The 14239-nt window shown below is 43.0% G+C and overlaps 1 protein-coding gene across 1 annotated transcript in view; it reads right to left on the bottom strand.

Moving 5' to 3' along the window:
- Positions 1-14239, bottom strand: part of SNTG2 (syntrophin gamma 2) — a 778898-nt gene that overhangs the window by 3349 nt on the left and 761310 nt on the right. The gene's annotated exons all lie outside the window — the stretch shown is intronic.

Raw genomic sequence — 14239 nt, 5'->3', positions numbered from 1 at the left:
ATGGTCCATGCGTGAGGTATCAGGGTCTAGGCCAGCATTTAGAGCTTTGAATTGAAATTTCAATTAAGATGTGGTGGGTAAGGGAGCAGTGTAAGCTTTCTTTGCTGGGAGCCCTGATACCTCATGCAACAGCAATTTTTTTTCCCAGCCTCATTCAGGTGGCCAAATTTCAGCTGTGTAGAGCATTAATGTTAGAAAAATGTAATGGTAGTAACACAGGCACAGGCCGTTGACTGATCAATTGATCCACAGTAGCACATTTTATAATGGCACAGAAGCAGTCAGGCATGGGCCATACATGAGGTATCAGGGTCTGGGCCAACATTTACATCTTTGAATTGAAGTTTCAATTAAGATGAGGTGGGTAAGGGAGCCGTGTAAGCCTTCTTCGCTGGGAGCCCTGATACCTCATGCAACAGTAGAAACTGTTTTTTCCCCTGTCACACTTAGGGGACCCAAACATCATTTTCTTAGACTACTATTGTTAGAAAAATGCAACACAGGTAGTTGACTGATCAATTGACCCAAAGTAGAACATTTTATAATGGCACAGAAGCAGTTATCCACCCATGTGCCATTCATGAGGTATCAGGGTATGGGCCAGCATTTAGAGCTTTAAATTGAAGTTTCAATGATGTTGAGGTGGCTAAGGGAGCAGTGTAAGCCTTCTTTTCTGGAAGCCCTGATACCTCAAGCAACAACTGAAACTGTTTTTTTCCAGCCACACTCAGGTGGCACAAATATCAGCTTGGTAGAGCACTAATGTTAGAAAATGTAAGGATAGAAATGCAGGAAGTTGACAGAAATTAAGTGCAGGCCTGGCAGTATAGGAGCCCTACTGCTACAGGCAACACACATGAAGGAGACCCAACTTGGATTCTCCACATTTCAAAAAATTATTGTCACACACCACTGAAGTGACATCAATTTCCACAGAATAGAAAGAGTATAATGGGTCTCTCATACTCCACAACAGGCAACTCAACAGATGGAGACCCAAACTGGAATTGCCACATTTAAAAAAAAATGTTTGCAACATCAGCAGCAGTAGCAACAGCAGGCACAGAAGTCACCACAAAGGTGGCACAGACTGCAATAGTGCGAGATCAATGCATGACACTAAAAACAACACAAATGGCTAGTCTGCTCATTCTGCTACTAGGGTGAAAAAGACATTGGAGATCCATGACTTGTTCAGTTTGATGAAAGTTAGATAGTCTACACTTTCAGGGGACAGCCGGATGCGCTTATCCGCTATGACACTGCCAGCAGCGCTGAAGACACTTTCTGAGAGAGTGTTAGATGCCAGGCATAACAAAACCTCCAAGGTGTGACAGGTAAGCTCAGGCCACTCTTCCATTTTTAAAGTCCAAAATGCAAAAGGGTTAAAATTCCCCATGATGGCAGTGATTTTGAGTGCGAGATATTCCTGAAATTGCCTCTCCATTCATTCACAATGTGTCAGACTTGTACTCTGTTCTGCTGGTGCTCAGACTGGTCTTAAAAATGTGTGACCTGACTCATAGAAATGGCTTAAGCCACTTACACTGCTGCAGCTGGTAATGGTTTTGCGGAGATGCCTTGATGTTCATGTGGTTGGAAGTCTACAACTGTGATGCACACTGTGTGCATCACTGCTGTCTTGGAGTAAACCACCCTTAAGATTGTCTACATGTGTGTTTCAATACTCCAGCATGCTCATGTCCCTTTTCAGGGGAGGGAGCATCTGGCAAAATTTACTTTTGTACAGTGGATCTAACACAGTGGCAAGCCAGTAGTCAGCACTATTTCTAACCCTAAGAATATGGGCATCATGTTGAAGATAGTGCAGCAAAAAGATGCTCATGTGTCGGGCGCTTCCATGAGGTCCAAGTGTGTTGTTGGTGGGGTAACACTCAAGATTGCTTCCTCCATCCCCTCTCGCCAACTACAGAAAACAGAGAGGGGATCATTATCCTCTTCATCTCCTGACTGTTGCACACTAATTATCTTTTCCTCATTGTGATCCTCCATTTGTTTCTTGGCTCCTGCACCTTCACCAACAGTTTTTCTGGTACCATGATCCCCTCTTGATCGCTATAATCCACCCTACCATGGCAGCCACCTGTGTGATGACAATCCAGAACTTAGAGATATTGTGATCACTTCTGCATCCACCTCTGCTGCCATCTCTTCCTCTGGGACCACCACCTCCTCCTGCAGACTATTCAAAGTGTGCTTCAGCATGTAGACTTGAATAGTAATTCTGATGAAGGCATTGTCAGTGTTAACCATCTTAGTAGTCATTTCAAAACTGTGCAGAAGGGTGCAGATGTCCATCATCTATGCCCACTCTGTAAGCTTGACTTGCACCACATAATCCGTTCTGAGTTGGCTCAGGTTATGCAAAAGGACATACTGCACCAGGGTTAGTCCCTGCTGACACATGTGCTGCAACATGGGCAAATCAAATCATTAACCAGTAGGCTGAAAGACCTCTGCAGCGATGCAAGTCAATGACCTGCCAAGTACAATCTGCGGAGGTGAGCACACAGCCACCGTGATTTCTGCAGCAGAGCATCCAGGCTGGGATAGTGATGTAGAAATTGCTGTACCATCAGATTGAGGACATGAGCCATGCAAGGCACGTGAGGTTCCCCCGGCATATTACCACTTGCAGATTCGCACAGTTATCACACATGACCTTCCCTAGCTCCAGGTTCAGTTGAGAAAGCCATTGCTCTATCTCAGCCTGTATAGATGTCCACAACTCTTGAGCTGTTTGATTTAGATTTCTATGGTATTTGAATGTGAACACTGCCTGATTTTGGTGAGCCTTGTCTGTGCAGTATGGAGGTGATGGGGGTTTCTCTCTGCATTGTTGAGAACTCATGTCTCATTAGGTAGAGGTTGGAGGTGCAGGGGGAGGCCGTAGAGGAGGTGGAGGAGCCAGAAGCAGTGGAGGAAGTGATTGATACAGAGGTTTGTCCTGCAAGCCTTGGGGATTCCAAGACTTGTGGAGCAGCTCCTTGCTTGCCTTCCCTCACAGGCACCAGAGTCACCAAGTGCCCAGTCAGTGAGATGCAACGGTCGTGCCCATGTTTGCTTGTCCAAGTGTCAGTGGTGAAATGTATCCTGACATACATATATTTTTTCAGGGAATGGATAATGTTGTCTGAGACATGCTGGTGGAATGCAGTGCACAGGCATAGCTTTCTTAGAAAAGTAATGGTTACTGTGCAACTGGTACTGGGGTACTGCGATGGCCATCAACTTTTGGAAACCCTCTGTATCCACCAGACATTAAGGCAGCTTTTCCGTGGTCAAAAGATTGGAAATGGTGGAGTTCAAGCTCTTTGCTTCTTCCTACACATGCCAAAATTTTATTTTTCGTGACCACAACTGCGGGACCAAGGGTTGGCTGCTGTGCTGAGAGATGGTGGAGCAGGGTGAACATGACAAACTGCTGGCCTGTGAGTGAGAAGCTGGCAGAGATATTATGGTGGATTGAGAAAGATATGGTGTTCTTGGTGAAACAAAAACAGCAGGCATCTCCAGTTCCGTAACAGATGACAACTGTGAGGGGGTAAACAAGTGGAGGTTCTGTGGTCAGAGAACACTTGCCACGGTGATGGTGGAGGAAGAAACAGCAGATGGGGTTGATGGGACGGTCAGTGGTTGGCAAGGCCCGTTAGACCACATTTTATCACAGTGCGATTCCCAGACTATTCATGTTGATCTCAAATGTGCCGGTTCATGCATGTAGTAATCTAATTATTGCAATTTTTGCCTCTACTAAGTCATTTTTTGCAAAGTTGACAGATAACATGAGTTGGTAAATCCTCTGCTGTCTCAAAAAAGGCCCAGGTTAGGCAACTCTTGCCATCCCTGCAAACTGCAGACTCACAACTGATACTGGCAACAGCCACAGTTGAGGCTGAAAATGCAATGCTTGTCATGGCTGCATCACTCAGTGTTTGGGCGGAAAGCCACAACGTAACCTCCTCATCTTCCTCCTCCTCCACCTCCTCTGCTGAGCTACACAGCTGCATGCCTCTGGGTCACACCAAGTGGGATCTACAACCTCATTATCATCCTCTCTTTTCCCCCACTCCTCACCCTGAAAGCCAATCTCCTCCTCTTCCTGCCCTGACAGCACAGTACAGTCTGTGTTTTCCTCTCATTTTTGAGTCTTATCATCATCATCTCCACCCCCAGAAGTTAACGTCTTGAAATGAGTGTCTGGATTCTGTTCAGACCCTACTTTGTCCAGGCTCGGATAAAATAAGGAAAAAATGTGGGGCATTGGTGCAGATGCTTTCCTCCTCTGGATTATGTGCATCTTTGGAGCAGACCTCTGATGCTCATAGAATAGAATGCGTTAACAGCTCTGCAGAATGGCCTATGTGGTTCCCCACTGCAGTTGGAAATTTGTGACATGGGGGGATACAAGGATAATTGCCTTGCCACCTCTGAAGATCGCACTGTGTTTGATGTTAAGGTGGAGGAAGAGGTGGAGAGGCCACTTGATGCAGTGCTTGCCATTAACTTGGAGCACATGCTCTTTCTGAGCCTCATCTACTAGATGGACCGCTGTGAGGCTGCCAAAGAAAGGGAGTTGAGTAGCCAGTCCAGTAACAGATGTTGTCAGTTGTCTTTGGGTAGGATGTGACGGTGTTTGTTCACTTGAGCTTTCATTAACATTAACACCTAACCCACATACACTTTGAAAACCAAGCCTGTTTCCCCTCAACCTCGCTTTTTCCCCAGTCATGTTGTATGTACCCTTCCTTCCCCTCTTTTAAGTAAGTATTTTCTTAGATAGTGTGCCTGAACAACACTCTTAAGCCTAACAAATTAGATTAGCAAATGGGACCTCATGATTCCTCAGTGCAACACAGTTTTAGCAAAGCAATTTGGATTAGCAAATGAGGCCTTCTGACTGCAACACAATTTTAGAGTAAACAATTTGGATGAGCAAATAGGGTCTCCTGGCCAAACCTCAATATTAGGCCTAATGATTTTGATTAGCAAATGGGGCCCCCTGATTCCTCAGTGCAACACAACACTCTCAAACCTAACGATTTATATTAGCAAATGGGACCTCATGATTCCTCACTGCAACACAATTTTAGCCCAAACGATTTGAATTAGCAAATTTGGCCTCCTGACTGCAAGACAGTTGTCGCACAAACAATTTGGATTAGCAAATAGGGTCTCCTGGCTGAACCCCAATATTGGGCCTAACGATTGTGACGAGCAAATGGGGCCTCCTGATTCCTCACTGCAACTCAGTTTTAGCCCATACGATTTGGATTAGAAAATGAGGCCTCCTGACTGCAACACAGTTTTAGCAAAATCTACTTAGTTGCTGGAAGATCAATTTCAGACTGGACAGGATCCTGTCTAACTAAATGACAAGTTCACTTGCAGCAGCTCTCTGTTTTGTTTTTGTTACACGGAGAAAATGGCAAGAGCAAGACAAAGATATCCGCTTTGTATATTGACTGCTGGAATGTACACACATTAAGTTATTAATGGAAAAACAAAAAAAGGAAAAAAAATACACTTTACTGCTCCTCTGACCTAGACACACCACTCCCCTCATAAAACACATCCCCCCTGCTCGTCATACAGCACGACTATCTTAGACAAAGACAAAACAAAACCATTAGTGGAAATGCTATCATTTACTGATCTTTGACTCAATGTTGCCAAGTTTGAGGAAAAATGCTCGGGAAACCAAACACAAATACGAATATGCTACATTTGTGCCCAATTTGAGATTGGCGAATGTTTTCCAAACAGGTTCACTCATCTCTAGTGATAATCTCCTGGTGATAAAACCTTGATTATAAGTAAACTACATCACACAGCCTTATGCATGACACCTCGCTGAATTGAATATTTTATTCCTCCATCATGTTGTCCTCAGATTGCATAGAAAAACCAGCTGACAGATTCCCTTTAAATGTGGTTGGGTACAGTCCTAGGAGACCTAAGAGTTTTACGAGTGTTACACAAATCTTTTCAGGGAAATTTGAGGTTTTACAGTATAACATCTTGCGGCAATACCGTTTGTCAATTTTTACATAAAAAAATTAGTCACACCTGGCTAATTTGAATTTCAAAAGATTCGATCATCTCTACTCCAAGGGTCTAAACACACAAGGGCTATCGGTTAATTCACTCTCATACCCCAAAGGTATAAAAAGTAAAGACCACTGCTGCATAGTACACTACACCATAAGATAAAGTGCCAAAAAGGTCATCCCTATCTCTGACATCACTCCCTGTGTTTCAGCTATTCGCTGAGACTGCAACATTACACAAATCTCCTGGCCCCTGCATGTTTTGCAAAATGGATGACACCAAAATCACTTTGCTCCCATGCAGTCAATCAGCTTCCACAAGTATTTTCACCAGGATGTAGGACAGTTAACAGACCCTAGTATGGTAATTTTACTGGTAATCTGTATTTTGCCAGTGCTCCATTCTGATATTAGCCATTTACATATCATCAGCCTCCAATGATACAAATTCTAATATTGCAGAAATTACAGTCATTCTGTAATGGGTTTTCATTTATGTAAAAGATTTTCATTTTGCTTTGAAAAAAATGTATTTAAAGGTGCAGCTTATCTCATTATGTCAGGAGATGTGTGCAGAGCTTGATGCAACCATTCCCTAATGGCAGTCTACCTATTGAAATTAATCTCGAATGTCAAATATATTTTTAGACATAACTCTTGGTATATTGTTTTCGGCTGGTTACTTTTCTCACCAAAATCCCCAGAGTTTATAACTTAGCTATTAGTGATAAGCAAGCATGAACATGCTTGAGTACTCATTACTTGGGTCAAACAAATCGAAATGCTCAGGTGCTCGACCCACGTAACGAGTATAATGGAAGTCAAAGGGAAACTCAATTATTTTTCCTGTGCCCCCCCCCTCGGAGGTCTGGAGGGGGTCTAGAAATTGCTGAACGCTATATAGCAGCACTGATTTGGCATGGGAACAGCATGGGGAAGACCCATGGAAGAATCTATGAATCCCAGGTTGGTGTTGAGAATAATGTTGTCAGAGTATTATGGCACTTTTACGGACTGACAATTAAACATACTAAACCGAAGATAAAATGGATTTGATTGGAAAAAATGTTAAGAAACATTCATTCCAGGAAAATGACTTGTATATAAGGCAAAATAAATATAAAAGAAAAGAAAATTCTCCTCCACACCTTGGACTATGTTCACACACACAGTGTTTTTGCTGCATTTTTGCATGCAGGGGTGAACCTAGCCTCTCTGCTGCCTGAGGCGAACAGCAAAATGGCACCCCCCCATACACCCCGTACACACACGGCTCTGCTCCACTCCGTACACATACACGGGTCAGCTTCATACACTTTTTACACACAGGGCTCCGTTTTGTACACACAGGGCTCCGTTTTGTACACACAGGGCTCCGCTCCGCACACCTCGTACACACGAGGCTCAGCTCCACACACCTCGTACATGCGAGGCTCAGCTCCGCACACCTCGTACACACGAGGCTCAGCTCCGCACACCTCGCACACACGAGGCTCAGCTCCACACACCTCGCACACATAAGGCTCAGCTCCGCACACCTCGCACACATGAGGCTCAGCTCCGCACACCTCGAACACACACGGCTACGCTCCGTACACACACGGCTCCACCACATCCACACTGTAAACCTCTCCTGACCCCATGCATAAGCTTTCCCTCTTCCAGCACCATGACAACCAGCACAGCAGAGTCCTGAATACACTGAGGTCACTGATCATGTGACCCCTGACTCCTCCTATCAGGTGATGTCATCACAGGTCCTGTGCACACAGAACAGCCTTCTATGAGCAGCCCCAGCAGATGCAGGAGAGGAGTGACTTCAGGTTGAGGACCTGTGATGATGTCACAATCACGTGACTGGTCACATGAGCCTGGGAGGGCTGGATGAGGGGATTCGGCCATTCGGGACGGTTGGAAGCCTTGAATACAGTAGTAACTGAACCTGCATCTACGACGCAAATTCAGTTATGACACCTGCAGAATCTGCCGCCCCCTCTCTTCATTGAAGGCAGTGCCGCTGAGGCAAAGAACTCAACTTGCCACATGGTAGCGGCGCCCCTGTTTGAATGTTTGCGTTGCTTTCAAAGTAAAAACAAATTTAACAAGAAATGTAATTTTATCATTTTAATACCTTATCTGGCCATATTGTGTGTGAGACATAATCAGACATGTTGAAAGTCACATTTTTTTCAGGGCCATCAGCTGGCCATCACTATTTGTACAGGGCCATCAGGTAGCCCTTTCTATTATTAAAGGGCCAGCAGGTATCTTGTAGACAGATGACACCAAGATAGAGTTTTTTGGGAAAGCACATCATTCTATTTACTGGAATGAGGCCTACAAATAAAAGAACACAGCTGATACAGTCTAATATGGTGGAGGTTCAAAGATATTTTGGAGTTGTTTTACTGCCTCTGGCCTGAGGTGCCTTGACTGTGTGCATGAAATGTTAAGATTCCTAAAGGATTTTGGGTCGCAATGTAGTGCCTGGGGTCTGAAAGCTGGGTTCGCATCGTAGTATTTCATGGGTCTTCCAGCAGGACAATAACCCCAAAGATACTTCAAGAAGCACCCAGAAATAGATGGATACAAAGCACCAGAGAGCTCAGAAGTTGGTAATTCCTGCTCTAGTAGTGTAAAGTCTCCCACCATTACCTCTTACATACAGATGCTACAGAGAAACTGTAAATGGACACATTAAATCAGTTAATTTTGCCTGCTTTGATGAATTTCTGATTACAGATTATCATAAAAAACATGAATTGGTCAATGATGGCATGGAAAAAATGGCAGCAAGACTTCAAATTTATAAGGAAGTAATCCCTAACTAGATGGCTGCCATACTCTATTCCTACTGCCACACCTCACCGATGAATTGCAGATAGGAGCGGTATTATTGTAGAATATAGAAGGTATTTGAATTGGCCCTGAAAAGATTTTATTTAAACATAGCAGCAACAAACTGTGGAGTAACACAAGTAACACTGACAGCTTTTATGAATTTCAGAGTACAGACTACCATAAAAAACATTAATGGATTAATCAGTCCATGGATAAAAGCAACAGCAAGGCTTAGAACTTATAAGGCAATAATCCCTGACTAAATGCCTGCTATACCTAATGCCATACCTCACCTTAGATGAATTGCAGATAGCAACAATATTATTACAACAGAATATAATCTACTTGAATTTACCCTGAAAAAAGTGATTAGTTTAATGTAATAGCATCAAGTTTCTGTTATTTAATCAACCCAACTGGGGAATATAGTGCAGCGATTTCACGTCTACTCAGCCTGATATGTAGGATACCAGAATTTTCTATACTTACTGTACAAACTCTCCTGTACTGGCTGTGAAATCCTGCATGCAGTGTGAGAACTCCATATTGGACGACCATCTGACAGCCCACAACATGGCACTGAATTTTTTTCCCTCAACTAGAAGTTGGATCCAAACATTTTTTTTATCAGATTATTAAGGAGTGGATCCTACACTGGTAAAGCGTTTGCAATAAGTGCAAGGGATGCCAAAAACTAGAAGGAGGCACTCCAATACCCATTTGAAGAGATGTAGTGGAGGGCCTCATAAAACGTGGGTATCCTAGACTAGTAATACCCATGCATTAGGGAGAAGGGAGAGGGGAGGGAGTCACCAAATGCTCAAGATAGGTCATCAATTTCTGATCAGTTGGGGTGAGACATCAGGCATCCCTGCTGATCAGATGTTCTCGGTGCTTATCACCAGAAGTGATAAGTTACAGAGCAGCTCCGTCTACAGACATGGCCTCCGACAGGTACTGCACATCCACCCCCTATTGTTTTGAATAGGAGGTGGATGTACAGTACCCAGCTGTGGCCACTATCAGTAGACAGAGCAGCTCTGTAACTAAACACTTCTGATAGCCACTGAGAACAGCTGACACCCTCACTGATCAGACATTGATGAACTATCCTGAGGCCGTGTGCACACGTTCAGTATTTTTTGCGTTTTTTCGTGATAAAAACGCGAAAAAAACGCTTACATATGCCTCCTATTATTTACAGTGTATTCCGCATTTCTTGTGCAAGTGTTGCATTTTTTTCCACGAAAAAATCGCATCGAGGAAAAAAAAGCAACATGTTCATTAAATTTGCGGAATTGCGGGGATTCCGCACAACTAGGAATGCATTGATTTGCTTACTTTCCGCATGTGGCTGTGCCCACCATGCGGGAAGTAAGCAGATCATGTGCGGTTGGTACCCAGGGTGGAGGAGAGGAGACTCTCCTCCACGGACTGGGCACCATATAATTGGTAAAAAAAAAGAATTAAAATAAAAAATAGTCATATACTCACCCTCTGATGGCCCCCGGAGTCTTCCCGCCTCTCTAGTGCATGCTGCCGCTTCCGTTCCAATAGATGGTGTGTGTGAAGGACCTGCGATGACGTCGCGGTCTTGTGATTGGTCGCGTGACCGCTCATGTGACCGCTCACGTGACCGCGACGTCATGGAAGGTCCTGCACACACCATCTATTGGAACGGACGCCGCTGAGGAGATCGGCTGTCTGCAGAGGGTGAGAATAACCATTTTTTTATTTTTTTTATTATTTTTAACATGATATCTTTTTACTATTGATGCTGCATAAGCAGCATCTATAGTAAAAAGTTGGTCACACTTGTCAAACACTATGTTTGACAAGTGTGACCAACCTGTCAGTCAGTTTTCCAAGCGATGCTACAGATTGCTTGGAAAACTTTAGCATTCTGCAAGCTAATTACGCTTGCAAAATGCTAAAAAAAAACGCGAAAAAAACGGGAAAAAAAACGAAAAAAAAAAAATGCGGATTTCTTGCAGAAAATTTCCGGTTTTCTTCAGGAAATTTCTGCAAGAAATCCTGACGTGTGCACATGGCCTGAGAATAGGTCATCAATATTAAAGTAGGGGACAACCTCTTTAATACAATTGTCTTCCTTATGGTAAAATTCTAAAAAAAATCTTACCTTATAATTTGGTTTAGAATTAAAGACTACAATACCAATTGCCAAAGGGCAAATACAATAATTCCCTTGATTGCCAAACTAAACAAAACTTGAAAACAATGAAAATTACAGTAAAAGGAATTTTATTAATTAATAGAAAATATAAATTGTAGCATTATGTTGTCAGCTTCAAAACTCAATGAGGTTTGCATTTTGGAAAAACAATGGAGAAATGAAGTTGTAAGGATTTCCTAGTGGAAACATATATAGACCAATAAAGTAATTGATTAAGTGCCCTGTAAGGAGGCAAGGAAAGAATCAGGTGTCAGACTGCTTTTAGGAACATGACTTATTCTTAATTCAATTTGTGAGCATTTTCCTTAATTAGCCTATTACATGAGCAATTTCTCAAATTAATTTGGCTTTGTTTCCAATATTAAATTTTGCGTTATTCAGAAATCTTGCTTGACTTTGTTATAAGTCTTTGAGATCAGTATAACTTTAGTGATAGTCTCAGACATTTCATAAACTTTAATAAATCTAGATACCCTTGAACGCTATTGGGGACTCTCGATAACGCAGCATAAAGGATAATACGATATGTTCCTTTCTTTATGGATTATTTATTCATTTTACATTCACACAACATTTCGAAAAGTTACAGTTATGTGTGAGAGTTGGATATCTAATGACAATCTAGATTGTTTGGTATATTTATCAAAACGTGTGTTAATGAACCTTTATCTTAAAGTGTAATACCCATCTTCATAAATGAATACTGTGAGATAGTGATTGTAAAAAAAAAACAAGTGCTTTTGTCATTTACTGTTTGTTAAAATTTGCATTCGTTCTTGAGATATTAACACTTTTCTACTTGTTTACAGCTCATTGCCAAGGAGAACGACCACCACTCTGTCTTGCTTGTAAGCTCTAAATTGAAACTGGCTGGGATTAGGAGGCAACAGCACACTCCAATGATTTAAGCCAAGTTCAAAACAGTACTTACAAACTCAATACAAAAGAGCTTATCAGCACTGCAAATGTTCTGCTGTGCAGTAGCAGTGGTCTGTTTCCATGGCAACGAACTGCAAATAAAATGTGCTATTATCTCAAGAATGGCTGAAAATTTTAAGCAGTACATTGTAAAATGTCTTGTATTTACAAGTACTATATGATAATAACCATTTATGAAGATGGCAATAATCCTTTAAGGTACATTTACACTAGCTGATAATATTCTAGGAGGATTCCTAGGAATGCTCATTTCTTGATTATTGGCCTATCTAAACAGGTTCACCCAACAAAGAAAGAGATCATTTTATGGGTGAAAGCATGATGGATTGAAGCAATCTGAAAAATCCTCGCTCTCACCAGTACATCCTTAAGATTGCATTTACACTGGTTGATTGTGGCTGTTAGGAGGCTACATTCAGACCAATCAACCATAATTTTAATATCTTGAATAGACAGGTCAACTGCACCTCCATGGCACAGATCGATAATATGATTATTCTAGGCTCATAGAGCTAGGGCCTGGATAAGGTGTTTTGGTGACCCAGGCAGATGAATCCAATGCCAACCCACCTTCCCTGGATGAACATTCAGGTGCCAAGCAAAGGAATAGGTCATACACTAAGGTAAAAGGACCATAATGTAGCGCACCTCCCCATCCCTCTGATGGGTCAGGTAACAAGCTCTGATGACCACTTCTGCTAGAATTGTTACTTTTTTCACCAAAAAAAAAATTGCTTTCATTGTTCGGACCAACCATAATGTAAGAAATCGAGTGTTCATGTAATGCTGCATGAGCCAGTTATCAGCCTGAATATGTAAGAGTACAGACACAGAGGGCTAGTAAATGCATAAAGCATGTGAGAACATGATATGAGGAACCTGGTTATGGTAAAAATTTTGAGTGGGCAAAACAGGCATAAGTTAGATTAATATGTTGAGGCGATAGGCCAGTCTGAAGAAATGCGTTTTTAGGGCACGCTTAAAACTGTGGGTATTGATCGAATTAACCTGGTTAGTGCATTCCAAAAACTTGGCGTAGCACGTGAAAAGACTTGTAGATGTGAGTGGGAGGTTCTTGAGGATGTCAATTATAGGTCATTAGCAGAACGGAGGGCACGGGTATGGTGGTAGACTGAGACAAGGGAGGAGATATAGGGTGATGCTGAACCATGGAATGCTTTGTGGGTGAGGGTAATAAGTTTATACTGAATTCTGGAGTGGATGGGTAACCAGTGTAATGACTGGCACAAGGTAGAGGCATCAGTGTAACGGTTGGTGAGGAATATGATCATGGCTGCATCTGTTAGGGCTAGCGGAAAGCACAGAGTAATGAGAGATAGATATGAGGTGTGTTCGCAGCCCGGGATCCACCGTGCAGAGATACCTGCTGCTAAGTAATGGCGGATGGACACTGAGCTCACACATGGGTTAACCTCACCCCATGTGAAATGTAAGCGACCTCTGTTGCTTCACAGAGTTGTGCTGTAAACAGAAAATTATTACCCTAACTAGGGTTGTGCTTGCTCTGGAACTCTTCTGTGCTAACCACACACATGAAGGAACCAGATGCTAAGCCAAGGCTAATTGCCCCCACTGACACGAGGTGCCTGCCTGAGTGTACAGCACCAGAGCTAAACAGACTCTCCACATATGACTGAGTGGTAGAGTATCCACTGGCAACAGCCAAACACAATTGATACTAGCGCATGGCCGTGCGGCCATGCAAACCTTTTATTGTTGTAGCTTTTTCAGGACCTTCCTAGTGGACCAATAGGAGCTGCAACAGGACCTGAGCATGTGACCCCGACCTCCAATGAGAGATCTTCCCTTGGGCATTCTCAGAAGGAGAAAAGCAAGACTTAGTCCCAGAAGCGTCTGCTCGCTGCTGACCAGTACTGGCTACAATGGCTGAGCCTGGAAGGGCAGCAGTAACCAAGCGCACAGTATCTGCCTGAGCCAAATGCTGGGACCGACATCTCCGCTGAGCAGGCTCCACTGCGACTTGAGAAGAATGGCAGACTGCAGAGGAGGTGGTTCGAGATTCCTGCTGTGCAGCGGCAGGAACTCGAGACCTAACAGCATCATTCAAGACAGATTGGAGAGGAGAGAGTTTGGTAAGAGGGAAACCAATTAGTAGAGAGTTACAATAGTCCAGATGAGAACGAATAAGAGAAACAGTAAAAGTTTTTGCAGA

This window comes from Ranitomeya variabilis, chromosome 2 (genome assembly GCF_051348905.1).
Source record: "Ranitomeya variabilis isolate aRanVar5 chromosome 2, aRanVar5.hap1, whole genome shotgun sequence".
NCBI lineage: Eukaryota > Metazoa > Chordata > Amphibia > Anura > Dendrobatidae > Ranitomeya > Ranitomeya variabilis.
The sequence above is the reverse complement of the archived record's forward strand: the minus strand, read 5'-3'. Positions and strand labels throughout refer to the sequence as shown.